Source organism: Myodes glareolus, chromosome 2, assembly GCF_982192425.1.
Source record: "Myodes glareolus chromosome 2, mMyoGla1.1, whole genome shotgun sequence".
NCBI classification, from domain to species: Eukaryota; Metazoa; Chordata; class Mammalia; order Rodentia; family Cricetidae; genus Myodes; species Myodes glareolus.
Genome location: NC_142027.1, coordinates 105,875,829 through 105,887,888, shown reverse-complemented (window position 1 = coordinate 105,887,888; position 12,060 = coordinate 105,875,829). Strand labels below are relative to the sequence as shown.

General features: G+C 48.9%; 1 protein-coding gene across 6 annotated transcripts in view; it reads left to right on the top strand.

Annotated features, from left to right (window-relative positions):
• The first annotated feature begins 6,842 nt into the window (after positions 1-6,842).
• The window catches only part of Sun1 (Sad1 and UNC84 domain containing 1), a 47,574-nt gene continuing 42,356 nt past the window's right edge, over positions 6,843-12,060 (top strand). For 5 of the 6 annotated variants that reach the window (XM_085683200.2, XM_048436948.3, XM_085683188.2 and 2 more), the window contains exon 1: positions 6,854-6,959. The gene's annotated coding sequence lies outside the window, so the exon portion shown is untranslated. Of the gene's footprint in view, positions 6,960-12,060 lie in introns of all 6 variants that reach the window. The other variant, XM_048436949.3, reaches the window with a different exon arrangement.

The following is a 12,060-nucleotide window of genomic DNA, read 5'->3' as shown; positions in this document are numbered from 1 at the left end:
AGGAATTCAAACCTGGAGGAGTCAAGTTGGGGATGCCAAGATCAGAGTGGCGAGGGCTCACCTACAGCCGGCCAAGGCTCAAAGACACTCACACGTGGAGATCAGGGCCCAGGAGGATGGTGGAGAGCCAGGAGCTGCCCTCAGGGATATGCCTGCCCAGGTGCTAACAGTGCAGGGAGCAGAGGCCTCTGGAAGCCTACTGCAGTAGCAACTTGGTTGGCGAGAACTCTGGCCCAGGGCTGGGCGAGGCCAGATATCCTTCCAGAGCTTTGCTGAAAAGAGAAAAGAGGAAGTGGGCAGGGGTTGTTCTGTTTCTAGGATGCAAACCTTTTGTTGTTGTTGTTGTTGTAGCCTTATCAATTTTCTTTTTTACCTGTTGGGCCTGTATGTTTATCTGTGCACCACTGTGTGCTTGCTGTCCGCAGAAGTCAGAAGAGAGCGTCAGATTCCTGGAACTGGAGTTATCGATGGTTGTGAGCTGCCTCGTGGGTCCTGGAAATAAAACTGGGTTCTTAACAAGAACAAGTTCTCTTAACTGCTGAGCCATCTCTCTAGTCCTTGCTTGTTGTTTTGAAGTTAATGTATAGGTATAAATTTATTTTTTTTTGCATGTGAGTGTTTTTGCCTACCTGTACATTTGTGCACCATGTGAGTGTCTGGTACCTGCTGAGGTCAGAAGTGGGCATCCAGATCCCCTGGGACAGGACTTCACAGATGGTCATGAGCAGCTGTGTGAGAGCTGGGAATTGAGTCCAGGTCCTCTGCAAAAGCAAGAGCTTTTAAATCAATGAGCCAGTTCCACACTCCTTGTGTGGAATGTATTACACACACACACACACACACACACACACACGCACACACACACATATTGAAACTTTTGGAAACAAAATCTTACTTTATCCTCTGACTAGCCTATAATTCACTGTGTAGTCCAGGCTAGCTTCCAAGTTTCAACAATTCTATTGCCTTTGCCCCACAAGTGCTAGGAATTCAGCCATGTACCATCACACGAAGTTCCAGTGCAATCCTTATGCACAAAGAATTGGGATTCTCACATATTTCTCTGTAGGTTTTATCAACACAAAATCAAAACACTTTTAAAATATATTGGTGGGGCTAAGTAGAGTGGTACATGCCTTTAATCCCAGCACTTGGGTGACCTAGGAAGCAGGCAGATCTCTGCATTTGAGGCCAGCCCGGTCTATCTACATAGTGAGTCCTAGGCCTGCTAAGGCTACATAGCAAGAGCTCGTCTCAAAACCCAAAACAAAAAAAATATAATATAACTAATATAATACACTGGTAAAAACTTCAAGTAAGAGGGTTACAGCAAAGTGGGGAAATCCCTGTTACAGGCTTCAAATGTTATCTGGTGACATTCTTGAGCTTTGGATTGGGTGGAAGCCAGGGATCTGTTAGTCCATTTCCAAAGGACATAACTAATAACTGTAGGCTGTTAGGTCAAACACAGAGGTGAGTAACAGATGCCTATTAAGGGGCTAAAGAAAGCGCAGGATGATTTGGGTGTGGATCTGCAACATTCCAGCTCTGTAGTCATGGGGTTCTAATCAACCCTGTAGAATCTTCAGCATAGGTGGGACTTCTTCCGAAAGGGGAACTGAAGCACAGGTGGGACTTCAGTTCTCAGTTTACTAAACTGTCAGAAGTTCATACCTGTAGTTCACACGTACTTGGAAGGCTGAGGTAAAAGGATCTCCCATTTAGGGCCTGCCTGGGATTCGGAGGGAGTTCGAGGCCAGCCTGAGGAACTTAATGAACTCATGTCTCAAATAAAAAGTAAAAAGAGCTCTGTGGTGATAGCTCCCTGGCAAAGGGACCAACCCAGAATCCTCCAGTGCTGGGTGCCTGTGAGACAGCTTAGCAGGTAAAGGCGTACAAGCCTAGTAAGCAATCAGTTCCTTTTTGTTTGTCTTTTTTTTTTTCTTTTTTCTTTTTGGAAACTGGGTCTCAGTATAAAGTCCTGGCTGTCCTTGAACTCACTGCACAGAAATCACAGCTCTGCCTGACTCCACCTCCCAACTGCTGGGATTAAAGGCATGTGCCACTGCCCGGATGAATCAGTTCTACTTCTGGAATTCTCGTAAAGGTAGGAGAGAAACAAGCCCAACAATAACAACAATAATAAATAATCTAAAAACAAGAATGTGGTGTGTCTCTGTAGCTGGCATTGCCTAAAATCCCCCTAGTGAGAGGCTGGGGGCGTGACTCAAGCCTATCTAGGGTTTGTGGGGTGCCCTGGGTTCTGTCCCTAGCACAGCAAACAAAGAGAGCCCCCTTGTCAGTTATGATCGTTGGCATATGGGTTTTTTTTTGTTTTGTTTTGTTTGTCAAGACAGGGTTTCTCTGTGTAACAGCCCTAGCTATTCTGGAGTTCGCTCTGTAGACCAGGCTGGCCTCGAACTCACAGAGATCCGCCTGCCTCTGCCTCCTGGGTGCTGGAATTAAAGACGTGCCCCGCCACCACCCAGCTGGCATGTGGGGTTTGTTTGACTTTTGCTCTGCTGCTACAATGGATGGCACCCAGGACCCTGCTCACCCGCGGCAGAAGCTCTACCGCTCACCTGGAACTGCCAGCCTGTGCTGTGCGTGGGGCTCTTGATCCTGGTTTGGAACTGCTGTCAAGGTTAGGCTCCTCTCAACTCAGACTTGTTGCTGGGCCCCTCCCTGCCACACCCAGAACCACACTGGGACTAGGCAACACCCTCTGCGGGGAACCACCGAGGGCCAAAAAAAATACCACTTCCTTTGTGGCGCCTCCTGCCCCATCCAGCTAGCAGGGAAGTCCAATTGCTTCCTTAAGAGAAAGGGGTTTCTTGGGCATGCTGACCTTCTTTTCAGGGTCCGTGCCCCCGGCCTGCCCAACTTTCTGCTCCCTTTGCAGCCTCAGCTCCAGAGGCTGGAAGCCTCCAGCTAGGGTTTCCCAGCCCCCTTGCTCTTGGAGTCAAGTTCTGTTTACAACTGAAATACTGATCTGGTGCCAAGGACGAGGTGTGAGCTCAGAGGGACTGCCCTCCCCAGTCAGCCCTGCTGGACTGCGAGAAGCTACTCTAAGCCTGCTCTTCCAAGCAAAACAAAAATAAAATCAAATACAAAAAGTCGGGTGGAGTGGAATGGCGTGAGGGTAGAGTTCTCGCCGGCAGACTGAAGTTTTAGGTTCCGTTCCCAATACTCCATAAACCAGGTATTATGACGGTACACAAGTCTCTAATTCCAGGATTTGAGTGGAGGAATTAGGAGGATCAGAAGTTCAAAGTCATTCTCAGCGTCATAACAAGTTCAAGGCTAGCCTACTTGAGACCCTGTTTCAAAAAAGAAAAAAGTTGGGGGCGGGAGGTGCTGGAGAGATAGTTTGCTGGTTAAGAGCACTGGCTGTTCTTCCAGAAGACCCAGCACCCATATGGCAGTTCACAACTATTTGTAATTCCTGTTTAGGGGTTCTGACACCCTCTCACAGACATACATGAGGGCAAAACACCAATGTCCATGAAATACAAATAAATAAAAAAAAAAGTTAAAAGTTGGTTTTGGCTATGGCTAGTTATATCAGCATGAAGTGGTGGCACGGGGCATCCACACCATTGCAGGTCACATTGATGCTGGACAGCAGGGTTCTGAAGGCTACAGTCACGACAGCTCTTTCTGTTGCTATTTTATCTTTTTTGAAACAAGAGCTTATGTAGCAGAGGTTGGCTTTGAACTCCTGACCCTCTTGCCTCTACATCCCAAGGGCTGAGATTCCCAGTGTGTAGTCTATTATAGCTCTCATATACACCTAAGAAGAGGGGTTCCTCCATTCCCTGGAAGCAGCTGAGGTTGCAGTTTCTAGGACGGTCTGGGAGTTGGGATTATAGCTCCCAGTTTGTGGTGTCAGGGACCCCTGGCCCTACAGTCTTGGCAGCTCTCTGGAGCATTTCCTGCTACCGTGGCCTGTGATTTTCCTTCTCTGGTTCATTGCAGGCTTCTGTCTTCAGCCTCTGCTCTCCACCCTCTCTGGGCTTCTTCACTCCTTTTTCTTCCTGCCCTGGCTGCACCTTGCCCCATGATTTGGGTGCCTCTTAGGGCTGCAGGTTCGGTCAGAGTTACCGCTGCTCTGGAGCAGCTTCTGCCAGTTTCTGCCGCCATGCTGCCCACTCTGCTGCCCCAGAGGCTCAGTGCATTACCAAGCTCTCTTGCCACCGCCATTGCTGTCACTCCACTGCTTCTGCTGACGCCACCACTTGTCTTCACTGCCACCCTCTACTATGTAAAGCAGACAAGAAATGACCAGCGGGAGCAGCTTTTTACTGGATCTACTGTGGCATCACAGGACATGACGACACAGGACCGTGCCCCAGGCTGACATGCCCCAGCTGGCCTGCCACATGGGTCCTACTTCTGTTGTCAGGGGAAGGGAATTTGCACCAAACGTAGGAAACCTCTCGTGCAAATGAAGCTTTGTGTTTGCACCAAGCATAACACTGCCATTAGCCCCAGTGACCAGGTCTCACTAAATTGCCCAGACTGGCTTTGAATTTGGGATTCTCCTAGTTTAGCTTGAGCCACCAGACACAGCTACTAACGAAGAGCCAAAACTGACTGGTGATACAGAGCTGGTAGAGTGTCTGCCGAGCATGCCCAGGGCCCTGAGATTAATCACCAGCACTGCTTAAACTGAGCATGGCAGAACATCCCTTTCATTTCTGCCCTTCAGGCCAAAGGATGAGGAGTGCATATCAAATTTAAGGGCAGCCTGGAGTATATGAGACCCCGTCTCAAAAAAAAAAAAACAGGAAAATAAACTAATTTAAAAATAAAAGAACAAGGTTGGGCAGTGGTGGCGCACACCTTTAATCCCAGCACTCGGGAGGCAGAGGCAGGCGGATCTCTGAGTTCGAGGCCAGCCTGGTCTACAAGAGCTAGTTCCAGGACAGGCTCCAAAGCTACAGAGAAACCCTGTCTTGAAAAAAAAAAAAAAACTAAGCCAAATGTCCACACAGACTCCTGCCTCTGAATGCACAAGTGTTTCATTTATAATAGCTTCTACTGACAAAACCCAGATGTCCAGCAGCTGGACCAGGGGTCAGCAAGCCATAGAGCCTTGGGCCTGTGGAGCCAGCCAGCTGCCCTGCCAAACCCATACACTTTACTAGTAGGGGACTTAAATGTTTGCTACAAATAGCCTTGTGACCCAAAACGACAAAATAACTAATGTCTATTAGTTACAGAAAAGTCCCTCAGCTTACCAATGAAATAAATACATTGTCAAACACTTGCCATATAAGGAGGCAAGTGCATGCAGCATGGGTGACTATTAAAAGCCAGCGGCAGGCTGGATGTGGTGGTGCATGCCTGTAATCCCAGCGCTGGAACAGAACAAGAGGCATTCCAAGACAGCCTGGCCAACAGAGTGAGAGCCTATGTATGTGTCAATGAGCAAGCACATGAGTGCACTAGGATCATTCCTCGGGAACCACCCACCCTGCTTTCTGAGACTGGATCTCTCTCTGGGCTGCTGCTCACTGAGTAAGTTAAATTGGTGGCCAACCAGCCCCAGGGATCCCAGTCCCAACTCTTCAGTCCTGGGATTACAAGTACACAGTGATAAACTTTTTTCTTTTTAAATTCAGATTGTGTGGTTGGACTCATGTCCTGGATGCTTGCACGGCCAGCACTTTACTAACTGATCCATCCGCCCAACTCATGACTCTTATTTCAAAGTGTAAAAGCCAGCCAGGCGTGATGGTACATGTCTCTACTCCCAGACAGAGGCAGGCAGATCTACATAGCAAGTTCCAGGGCAGTCAGGACTACACAGAGAGACTGTCTTAAAAACAAAACAAAACAAAACAAAACACCCAGAAATAAAAAAAATAGAACGTGTAAAAGACAAGAGCTGGGAAAACGGCTCAACCGTTAAGAGCTCTTGCTGTTGCCGCTGCTGCTGGGGAGTCGGGGGAGCAGGAATGCAGAGAACTGGGGTTTGATTGCCAGAATCCACTTCCAATAGCTAGCAACCTACAGCTTCAGGGGGATTTGAGGCCTTTGCAGGCACACACAAACACACACACACACACACACACACACACACACAACCACTTACACAGACATACATACAAACACATTAAAAAAAGAACAGCCAGCTGTGGTGGCACTTGGTAGTAATCTCAGTGTTTGAGAGGACAAGGCAGAAGGGTGGCTGCGAATTAGAAGTGAGTCTGGGCTACACAGTGAACGAATTCCAGGCCGCAGTGAGACCCAGTCTAAAAGAGGAAAAAACAAATGGGGCGTGGTAGTGCACGCCTTTAATTCCAGCACTCCGGAGGCAGAGGCAGGTTGATCTCAACGAATTTAAGGCCAGCCTGGTCTACGCGGCGAGTTTCTGGCCAGTTAAGGTTACAGAGTGAAACCACTTCTAGTAACAAAACAAATGCAATTGAACAGTATTGGCAAAACCGGGCACGTGAGAGAGGGCCGGGGCAGGAGGGAAGGTCTGGCTTCCAGCCCGCAGGGCAGGGCGTCAGGGGCTTCCTTCAAACACTGCCCCTAGACAGAGGAGAAGAGGTGCCCGAGAGTCCATCGCATCTTCAGCAGGAGTCCGGTCTTCTGGGTCCACTGAAGCCCTGCCCGAACTCAGCGCGGCCGCCTCCGCGGAGAAGTCTAACCCTAAAGCTATCCAAGATGCGTCTCTTCTCCCTAGGCGTGGCCCCTCTAGTCCCGGCGCGCCCGCCCCGCCCACTGACGCCACACGTCCCGCCCTTTCCCCGCCCCTTACGGGCCGCGGCGGGGCAGTCGCCTTCCCATTGGTTTGGAACTTCAGCAGACGCGCCTGGGATTGACGGATGTATGCGTCGCTCCCGCCTCCGATCCCGGCGCGGCGCGCGATTGGCTGTGGCTGCGGAGAGTCTTCGGTGCCCGGCCTGGGCGGCGCGGACGAGGCCTGAGGCGGCGGCGCGAGGCAGGTGAGCTGCGGTGAGCGGGCTGGGCGAGAGCTGGAGTGGGCGGGGGAACGGGGGTCCACCGCGGTCGTGCCGCGGGCACTGGGGGACTGTCTTAGGGCCGGCCGGGGTGTAGGTGGCAGGGACCGCACGAAGTGGGAACCGCTAACCGGCCACGACGCGCGCGACGTCCTTCACGCTGCCAGGCCGCGCGCCCTAGCGCCCCGGGTCCGGTGTCCCGTGTGCCTTGACACTCTGGTCCCACCTTGCCCCGGACCCCTGGCGTGTTGAGTTCCGGGGGTCTCCTGCTACTCGTAGCGGCGCGCAGGCGCAAGCGCCATCCCGGGGACGCACCCTCCCAGAACGCAGATGTTGCAGGTGCGAGGGGAGCTGCGGGCCGAGTAGCGAGTACCTGGCTTGGGCATCCTGCACCTGCTAATTGTCGGATGTCAGTTCCCTTTGCCCCCTGCCCGGCACGCAGGACAGTACCGGGCTGGCCTGCTGGAGCTTTGTTGGATGCAGTTTGGGGATCCGTGGGCATCAGCTGGGGCAACTTTACTGCTCCTCGCTCTGTGGTGTGAAGTGCAGTCCTACAATGTGCGCTTCGCGCCTTCCGGACAGGTTCCTAATTAGTGTTTACAGGATTTTCCATTGCATTTTAACTTGACTGTTGCACAGTTTAGATCTCTCCAGAACTCTTTTCTCCTTTCTGAGCTCCAGCTTAAAGTTCTTTTTCTGTCTTTTCGTGTCCCCCCACCCTTTTGATTATTTTTTTTAAATATTTATTTATTTATTATGTATACAGTATTCTGTCTGTGTGTATGCCTGCAGGCCAGAAGAGGGCACCAGACCCCATTACAGATGGTTGTGAGCCACCATGTGGTTGCTGGGAACCGAACTCAGGACCTTTGGAAGAGCAGGCAATGCTCTCAACCTCTGAGCCATCTCTCCAGCCCCCTTTTGGTTATTTTTATATCTCACTATGTAGTTGGTTATCTTGAGAGATTCGCCTGCCTCAGCTTCCTAGATGCTGGGGTCAGAGGCGTGCGCCACTAAGCCGGGCTTACTTGCTTGCTTGCTTGCTTGCTTGCTTGATTGTTTTATGGATAGACCGGCCTCAGGTTGCCCAGGCTGGACTAGAACTTGCTATATTGCAGAAGATGATCTTAAGCTCTTACCCCTGCCTCCACCTCCCTTGTGCTAGGATTAGATTACAGGCGTGCACACAACCGCACTGGTCAGTGGTGTTGGGGATGGGGCTGGAACCCAGGGCTTCCATGAGCATAGTCACAGTACCTTCTGGCTCTTCTATGCCTCTTGTTTTCCTTGGTCAAGCCTGGGTCACTTTTTTTGTTTGCTTGTTTGTTTTGTTATGTTTTGTTTTGTTTTTTAAGACGGGGTTTCTTTGTGTAAAAGTTCTGGCTGTCCTGAAACTTGCTTTGTAAGACCAAGCTGGCCTTGAACTCACAGAGATCCACTTGCCTCTGCCTTCGGAGTGCTAGGATTATTGGCATGCGCCTCTACCTCCCATGAGCAGCCTATGGTGCTCTGCCCAGGCTGTAGGTGACATGCTTGAGCTGTTGCTCCCATGAGAATCTGAGAGGATTCTTCTGAGTTACTTTTTGGTCTTTTTGTTTGTTTGTTTTTGTTTTGGCCAGGTCTTTTGTAGCTTAGGCAGGCCTAGAGTTGAAAGCCAGATCCTTGTGTTTCCAGCTTCCCAGTGCTGGGATTACAGGTGTGCACTACCATGCCCTCACTTGAGAGTTGTGCCAGAGATTTGGAGAGATTTAGTTCCCAAAGGTTGGCAGCCTCAGATTATTTGCCTTTTGGTCTTTCTGGGAGAGAGCAGAAAGGGGATGAATGCAAGGTAGCCAGCTGCACTATGTGTGTGTGTGTGTTATGAAAATTTCCATTTTAAACTGTATACAGTGTTATGCAACCATCACCATTATCTAGTTCCAGCTTTTCATGACCCTAAAGGGAAATCCAGTACCCACCAAGCAGTCCCTCCCATTTTCCTCCTTCCTGTCCGTTAGCTGCAGCTCTGCTTACAGCCTATGGGTTTGCCTGTTCTCGATATCTTATTTAAGGCTCATCCGTGCTGTGTAGCATGTGTCCCCATTCTATTACTTTCTGTGGCTGAATAGTTTCCTACTGGAAGGACGTATTAAGTCTTTTAAAAATATTTTATTTGCACGTGTATGTTTGCTGAGGTTAAGAAGAGGACAGCTTGGCTGGAGTTAATTGTCTTTTCTCCTGTGAAAGTCCTGGTGGGCTGCGTCTGGGTCACCAGGTTTAGTAGCAGACAGGTTTACCCCCTAAGCCACCTTTAAGGCCCTATTCAATCTTATTTATTCACACCATTGGCATTTGAATTGTTTCCTCCTGTTGGGTTATTTAACTAGTATTGCTGGGATCATGGGAACAAGTTTGTACTTGAACATTGTTTCTGAATACGTACATGCATGCGTGCATGTGTGTGTGTGTGTAGAGGCCCAAGGTTGATATTGGGTGCCTCTCTCAATCATTCCCTTCCTTTGTTTTTGTTTGTTTTCTTCAAGACAGAATCTCACTATGTAGCCCTGGCTGTCCTGATTCTGAGACTAGGCTGGCCTCAGATTAAAAAATTTTGCCTGTCTCCGCCTCCCAAGTTCTGGGATTAAAGGCACTCAGCATCATGCCCATTTACCTTAGTTTTTGAAACAGTGCCTCTCACTGGGACCTGAGGCTCACCGATTTGGAATAGATTGATTGGCCAGCAAGCTCCAGAGACCCTCCTGTCTCTGCCTCTCTGATGCTAGGATTACAGTTGCAGGTTGCTGTGCCCAGTTTTTTTCTGTGGGTCCTTAGGGGTCTGAGGTCTCATGCTCGTGTTCCCAGTGAAGTACTGACTGGGCCATACTTCAGCTCCTGAGCACCTGTTTTTAATTCTTGGAATATAGATCTAGAGTAGACTTGCTGGGTCACATGGTAATTCTATGTTTAGCTTTGTAGGGAGCATCCGACTGTTTTTCCGCAATGGCTGCATGTTTTACACTCCCACCCACAATGCTGGAGAGACTCATTTTCTCCATATCTTTGCTAATACTTGTTTTCCTTCCGTCCACCCACAACCACCACCACCTTGCCCCTCATCCCAGTGGCTGTGAAATATATCTGTGGCTTTGGTCTGCATTTCCCAGATGACACGAGTCATGTGTGTGGATTGTTATTTGGGGTCTTCACTGCTATATGTTTCTGTGTAGACCAGGCTGACCTGAAATTCACTATCCACTTACCTCTGCCTCTCAAGTGCTGGGATAAGAGGTATTTTTCCACCATGTCTAGCCTTTCTCTGTCTTTTAATTAGATTGTCTTTTGAGTGTGGAAATTGTTTATTCATTCCGGACATACATGACTTGCAATACCTCTATCTGTCTTTGAGATAGGATCTCACCATAAATCTCAGACTGATTTTAAACTCATAGTCCTCCTGCCTCAGCCTCCTGGTATTGCTGATTGTTTGCTACCATGCTTTGTTTCACCTTTGTCCCCTCCCCGTTGTGTGTGATATATATGAGCATGTGTGTGTATGTGGAGGTCAGAGGAGAACTCTGTGGAGTCAGTTCTCTTCTACCTTATGTGGGTCTTGGGGATTGAACTCTGGGCTTCAGGCTTGTGCTGCAAGTGCTTTAGCCACTGAACCCTCTTGCCAGCCATGGGCATCATTTTGGGGTTTTGACAGGGTTTCTCTATGTACCCTTGGCTGTCTTGGAACTAGTTCTGTAGACCAGACTGGCCTCAAACTCACAGAGAGCCATCTGTCTTTCCTCCCAAGTGCTGGGATTAAAGGTGTGCACTACCACCTAGCCATGGCCATTGTCATCCTTTCCATAGTGGGTTTTTGTTGTTTGTTTGTTTTGAAACAGGGTCTCACTGTGTAGCCTTGGCTAGCCTGGAACTCCCCTTTGTAGACAGGCTGCCTCAAACTTGGAGATCCACCTGCCTCTGCCTCTTGAGTATTTTTAATGCTCAAAGTGATACAGTCCAATTTATCTGCTTTTTTTCTTTAGGTGGATGTATTGCAAACCCTAGGTCACAAAGACTTGTCTGTATGTGTTCTTTTAAAAGTTTGATAGTTGCCTGGCTGTAGTGGCGCACCTCTTTAATCCCAACACTCGGGAGGCAGAGGCAGATGGATCTCCGTGAGTTCGAGGCCAGCCTGGTCTACAAGAGGTAGTTCCAGGACAGGCACCAAAAACTACAGAGAAACCCTGTCTCGAGAAAAAAAAAGTTTGATAGTTTTGTGGTTATACTTACATCTTTGATCTGCTGTGAGTTCATTGTGGGCTATGATGACTGCATTCTTCTCATGGAAGCTCAACTGTTCTAGCACCATTTGCTAAAGGGAACTGCTTTCCTTCTCAGTTGGCCCCAGATATAAGGTTTACCGTTGATCCTGTATGCAATTCTGGTAGAGTATGTCTGACCATACTCCATACACCAGGACCACATTGGCTTGCAGTGGATTTTGAAATCTTAAGTGATTCCCGAGCCCAACTCCTTTTTCCAGACTTATTTGCTCTCTGCAAACATCTGCAGGTCAGTGTAAATGAGGGGCAGCTTTTCCAGGTTTGCAGCAAGGGCCTTTAGGGTAATGAGAAGGGTCACAGAGCATTTGTACAGCATTGTTTTTCAAGATAGTGAGTTTTTATGTTCTTGAACTTTGTGGGCCTTGGGCCTTTTTACATTTCCTTGTGTCTTTCAGTACCCAGGTTCTGCCTTTGGTGGTCAAATTGATTCTCAAGGCCTTTTTTTTTTTTTTTTGCCTTTGATGCTGTTGTGGAAGGAATTATTAATTCCACTTCACCTCGCTCATAGCTAGCATGTGGAAGTACATACAGCAGGATTGTGTGGCTGTGTTTTTGCAGCTTTGTTGAATTTATTCGCCATCATTCTCGGTTGTGCTTTAGGATATTCTGTGTATGTAACCTTGCCAGCTGAGAGTAAAGGTTGCCTTACTGCTACTGCCTTTCTGGTCTGTACACCTTTTCCCCCCTTTCATTGAGTAATTGCTCTGACTCGAACTTAGAACAGTGTCAGATAACACTGTTGCCTGTCCTGTTCAATCTTGATGTCAGGGGGA